The sequence below is a fragment of the Panthera pardus genome, unplaced genomic scaffold, assembly GCF_024362965.1.
Source record: "Panthera pardus isolate Hobbes unplaced genomic scaffold, ASM2436296v1 HiC_scaffold_24, whole genome shotgun sequence".
Taxonomy (NCBI): domain Eukaryota; kingdom Metazoa; phylum Chordata; class Mammalia; order Carnivora; family Felidae; genus Panthera; species Panthera pardus.
The window spans coordinates 79624206-79630221 of NW_026526810.1; the positions used below are offsets into that span (position 1 = coordinate 79624206).

The following is a 6016-nucleotide window of genomic DNA, read 5'->3' on the forward strand; positions in this document are numbered from 1 at the left end:
CTTCTATCATATCAGCTAAAGTGCTTTTAAATGACACACAGAGTCCATTCCATAAACTACATAGAAATGGGAAAAGTTCGACTATTGCCTCAAGTTTTACAAATCACAGTGACCAAAACCAAAACGTCAAAATGTACCATCCTACTAGTACCTAGTACTAGTAGGTACTAGTACTTTAGGTACCTCCTGTACCTAAAGGAGAATAATCAAATAGATTATTGGCAAATACTAAAGAAGCTATATAGTATTTTCCACAGAGACAATTCGATTGCCCATGAAAAACACGTTTCATCTCTAAGCCAAATGTACCCGTGTCAAGAACTCCACTGAGTACATCTAAGGCCTCCCCATACATGCTCTTCCTCTAAAGAGGGAGATGTAACAGTGGTTAAGTAGGTGATGTCAGGAATCAGAATGCCTGGTTAAGAATCCTGGCTTTGAAAACCACAGGCTATGTCACTATGGGCCAGTTATCCACTTACGCCTCATGCTTCTTAACTGAAAAATGAGACTAAAAATAATTTCTTTTCCATAATGTTAGCAAAGTGACATGTAAGTCCTTTTGGTATATTTTAGACACTTTAATAATCCTTTTCATTAACATAACTATCGGAGATAGCAATAGTTCAAGAACACTGAAAAGCAGAAACGGTTTTCTTTTCACTTATGGAGATATAGTAAATATGCTCCAATTATTAAAAATTAAATAATTAAGAAATATTAAAGTAATCATTAGATACTACAACTTTAATGGCCAGAATAGGACAAAACTCTGGAGTTCATAAATGCAAAATTCTAGATGAGTAACATTAATTTAGTACTATAAACTACTGTAAACAGTTTTGGACATTAGTAACAAGTTGAGATCTTTTTTCCTCCCTACTTTAAATTTTTTTTAACATTTATTTATTTTTGAGAGAGAGAGATAGAGCATGAGCCGGGGAGTGGAAGAGAGAGGGTGGGGGGGGACACAGAATCCAAAGCAGGCTCCAGGCTCTGAGCTGTCAGCACAGAGCCCAACACGGGGCTCAAACTCATAAGCCATGAATGAGATCATAACCTGAGCTGAAGTTGGACGCTTAACCGACTGAGCCACCCAGGCGCCCCTTTCCTCTCTACTTTAAGCTAGTAAGGTGTTATGCTGTAACAATAGTGTAAAGTAATTGAAAAACATTAAACTAATTTTTTAAAATCTGGCATTCTTCCCAGTTAACAGGTCATATCATTTATCAGGATAATAATTAAATAGAATCCACTGAATTATTTATGTGAATAGAGTCTAGTTAAGATGAGAAACTAAAAAAAAAAAAAATCTTCCCACAGATTGAAAGCTGTTATTAGAAAATTATAAAACAACTTATTTTCTTATAAATTCTTTTTGTAAGTTGTCTCATTGAATCTGAGCAGAAGGAGTAGCGGACCAAACAAAGAGGTAAATATGCAAAGCACAGCTTCAAACAGCTGTGGACACTTTAAAGCTGGGGTCTGCCGAGTACTTCTTTGAAATGAGTACTGTCTCACCTGCAGCTGCATCTCTCGTCTCATTTGCAAACCAAGGATGGATCTGTAAGAATGAAATTGATGACTGCGTTGATTCCCCCGAGAGTTCATCCTTTTCCTGTGGCAAATCTTCTCCCAAGTGAGAATCTCTAGAATCATCACGACCAATACCCAGTTACATCCCATTTCGAAATGAAATCAAACTGACTCCACTCTAAATTGAGTATATCTTCAAATTTTCTTATCATTTTTCTGACAAAAACACAGAGGAGATGAAGGGCAAGCTAAGTGATGGGTTCTTGCAAAGATGGTGAGCGGCAATGAGCAGGATGGAAGGTCAACCAGGATTTGCTTGGAGAAGACCCAGTGCATGCTCTTTCTTCCTGAAGCACAGATGGCAGGAACCCGATTTCCCAGTTGTTTTCCACAAATCTAAAATTTCCTAAGGGCCATTTATTTTTGATTTCTCAGTGCCTAGCCCACTATCTGAAAGGTAGCAGTACGCAGTAGCTAGGAGCAGGAACTGAGGAGCTCAGTGACTTAATAGCTCCCTGACCTCAGGTAAATGACTTCATATCTTCACCTTGGCTTTAATTTCCTCATCTATAAAGTGGGGGAAATGCTAGTACCTACATCATAGGGTTGTTATGAAGGTTAAATCGATTAATATTTGTAAAGTATTTAAAACAATACTTGACACACGATGAGTTTTCTAAGCATTCAGCAAAATATCATTACTTTAAATTGATGGACTTATTAGGACCAGGCAAAGTTTTTAAATCACTGATTTTGGTATTGGGGCCATTGCTTAGCTCTTAAGTATCTCTCTCTCTCTCTGCCTGCCATCTTCTGGAATCTTCCCCACATGAGCATCTCACTCTCACATGTCAACTAATTTTTCTAAAGTACAAGCAATTAATGACTTAAATTATGAATCCCTTAATCATAAGTGTGTTGGCTTTTTAAAAAAATTTTTTTAAACTTTAATGTTTATTTATTCCTGAGAGAGAGAGAGAGTAGGGGAGGAACAGAGAGAGAGGAGACACGGAATCTGAAGCAGGCTCCAGGCTCTGAGTTGCCAGAGCTCGGTGTGGGGCTCGAACTCATAGACTGAGAGATCATGACCTGAGCCGAAGTTGGATGCTTAACCCACTGAGCCACCCAGGTGCCCCCAGTGTGTTGGCTTTTCAATGAGAGAGAAGAACATGGTTCCCTAACCCGGCTGTACATCACACACATCTGGGAAGTCTTTTAAAAACATAGATTCCTAATGCCCAGTTTAAGAACTCTCGAAAATAAAGCCCAAGCATCATTTGGAAATAAGGTTTCCACAGGATGCTACCACAGATGGTTTCACTAACTCGTATTTGGGGAGCCTCCACCACAAATTCAAAAGACTTCACAAAGGAAAGTACTCCATTTCTAGGGAGGAATTTTGGGTGTGATTAGTCTACAGTAGTGGAGGTGGCATTTTTGTTTTTGTTTTTCTTCAGTCTGGCATCTTTTTCAGCCCTTCAAATTTCACAACACCATCATCAGAATTGCCTGGAACCCCAATAGCTCTGCAGAGGCCTTCTGTAAATCTCCCAAGTACAAGGGTGTTGTTGCCAACCCCTCTTTTACTGGTATCATTTTCAAGAACAATGGAAAATATTCACTCTGATATTCTTCCTCTTTGATATTCTTCCTGCAGATCCTTCTCTTCAGGGGAACCAGACTTTGTACATACATAAGTGTCTGTAGACTTCCTTTCTATATCCTTACCTGCTCTTTGGGGTCTTGGTTCATGCTCCATCAATTGCTCAAATTAAACAAGAGTATATGACATGCTTAACCTTTTTTTTAAAAAAAATTTTTAACGTTTATTTATTATTGAGAGACAGAGAGACACAGAGCATGAGCAGGGGAGGGGTAGAGAGAGGGGGAGACACAGAATCAGAAGCAGGCTCCAGGCTCTGAGCTCTCAGCACAGAGCCTGATGCGGGGGTCAAACTCATGATCTGTGAGATCATGACCCTAGCCGAAGTCAGTCGCCCAACCAACTGAGCCACCCAGGGGCCCCATGACATGCTTAACCTTAACCTCTTACTCTGCATCTTTTTCTACTTAGCTCCTGTGATTAGCATATGCAATTTAAAAGTCACATTTACAAAGGGCTTTGAGATCACTGAGCAAAAGCAGACTTTGTTTCTTGGAAATGTTAGTTCATTAGCCATTATAAGGAATGGAGACTATGCCGAGGTCTGAAGAAATGGTGACTGTGAGCAGTGGGGATGGTGGGGATGACACTGACTGCTATTATCTCCGTCACCCTTGTTATGACCTCCTTGCTGTGCAGCGGTAGTCGAAGCAGCTTCAAAGGAGTGGGTTATTAGCGTTCAGATGAGCAAACATAGGAATCCTAGGGTCTCACTGGATATTTAAGGCCATGATAAAAAGAATGAAATGGAGGACTAATGACTTGGAAAAAAAAGTCAAATGACAGATATGACTCTAAACGGAGAGTGTAGGGTCTAACATTTGCTACATCAGAACAGTATTTAGCCTAGGTATAAAAGTATGGTAGCTCAATATCCAAGAATAATTCAAATAAATGTAGTGTTTCATCTGTTTCCCATAAGTGGCATAAAACTAGAAAAATAAACATTGGCCAATAGTATGAAAGACAACATGTTTTGCAAAGAATTCTCTAGGAATAGGAAAACTTAAAATTTTTGTCAAAAGTATTAGAGAAAGAAAAAAACCAATGCTTAAAAAGGCCAATTTCATTTAATTTCTTTTTCATAGTCTTCAGTAAAATATAAGAAAAATTTTAGTACTGAGGATAATTTATTTAACAAAAGTCACACCTGTTTACTCCCATTTACTGTCATATTTGATCACCACTTGAAGGTTGAAGGTTAGTTTTGAATTGGAAAACATATTTTAATAGTTTGTCTAGTAAGATAAAACCCCCTAAAAATATTCTCTAAAACAAAAGATTTGTGATAACACAACCCTGTAAATAGCCTAGTTCTATTTCTTTGTTTCAATCATTTGCCCCCCCCCCCCCAATGATTTATTTCTTTTACAAAAATGACAAATTTCAGATAGCAAGTTTGCAGTTGTGGACTCTTAAAATATCTTACTTGAAAAGATTATATTCATATTATTGCCTCACTGGAGTAATGCCTTATGTGTGGATTAACGTCCCTAGACAAGTAACATTGGATAGTAATACTTTGCACAACTGAAAGGTTATGAGAAAAAGTTCCTTAAAAATGTGTTTTTCTTTTCCCTGGGATTTGCCTTTTTATGAATCCAGAGTGAGTCATCATTCATATTGGACAGGAAAGCCCAGTATTTGTTTTTGGGGTAAAATTTCATTTGCCCCAAATTTCATAGTATAAACAAATTTCATAGTATAAATTTATATACAAATATAAATTTCATAGTATAAACAAATAATCTCACAGCCAACAATTTTTTTGGCATGAAAATCAAAAGAGGTTGAGAAATGTACATTTGTTTTACATACTGAAGGGAGATATTTGGCAGCACCTAGTATTGTTATATTTATGAAACAAATTATAGAATCTCATTTTTACAAAGGCACATGAGTCTTTAGGTTACCATAAAAAAGTGCTCTAAATTTCATGAATTATGTAACTAATGATTGACAGATTTTTTTTTAGTTGATTTACTCTTTAGTTGAAAAATTACTAAAGTAAAATTTTACCCAAGTTTTTGAGATTCCTGTTTCCAGAATTTATTTTCCACTTCAGTATTCAGAATTTAAAAAATAATCAAAATTGTAAATAAAGTATTATCATAACTTATTGAAAAAAAACAAATAATGATGTATTTGTATGAAACAATGCCATAGAAAATAATCTAGGATTGTATTTAAATAAATTTTAATATATTTAAGTTTAAATCTTACTATTTAAATTTTAATCTGAGGTACACAAAACCATCCTTGTGGTATATTTGTCTATGATTTGATTAGAAGCCCTCCCCCCACTTTTTTAAATTACTGTCACTGCCTTTGAAGGAGCTTTTCTTTCTTTTTTTTTCAACATTATTTATTTTCAAGAGAAAGAGAGAGAGTATGAGCGGGGGAGGAGCACAGAGAGAGACATAGGATCTGAAGCAGGCTCCAGGCTCCGAGCTATCAGAACAGAGCCCGATGTGGGGCTCAAAAACCCACGAATGGTGAGATCATGACCTGAGCCGAAGTTGGATGCTTAACCCACTGAGCCACCCAAGCACCCCTGAGCTTTTCTTTTTTTAAGAGTGGGTCTTGACCTATAAGGGATTAGTATTAAAGTTCCTAGGTTAGTATTTGAAAACAGAAATTAAAGTAAATGCAGTGGTTTCTAAAACTTTATTGAATTCTAGGCCTTCTTTGAGTTTAAAAGAGAACCAATCTTATTTTGTGGATAGGGGGAGAAATTTTCATCTCTATGGCATCAAATGTTTCGATAAACATGGAAATGGAATGAAGGTACAATTGTTACTGAAAAAATAATAGTTA

The 6016-nt window shown here is 36.7% G+C and overlaps 1 long non-coding RNA gene across 1 annotated transcript; it reads left to right on the plus strand.

The window, feature by feature from the left end:
• Positions 1-447: 447 nt before the first annotated feature.
• LOC109253281 (uncharacterized) lies at positions 448-1719 on the plus strand. Its single transcript, XR_002074315.2, has 2 exons — positions 448-552; positions 1528-1719. It is a non-coding gene; the product is annotated as an uncharacterized LOC109253281 (long non-coding RNA).
• The last annotated feature ends 4297 nt before the right edge of the window (positions 1720-6016 follow it).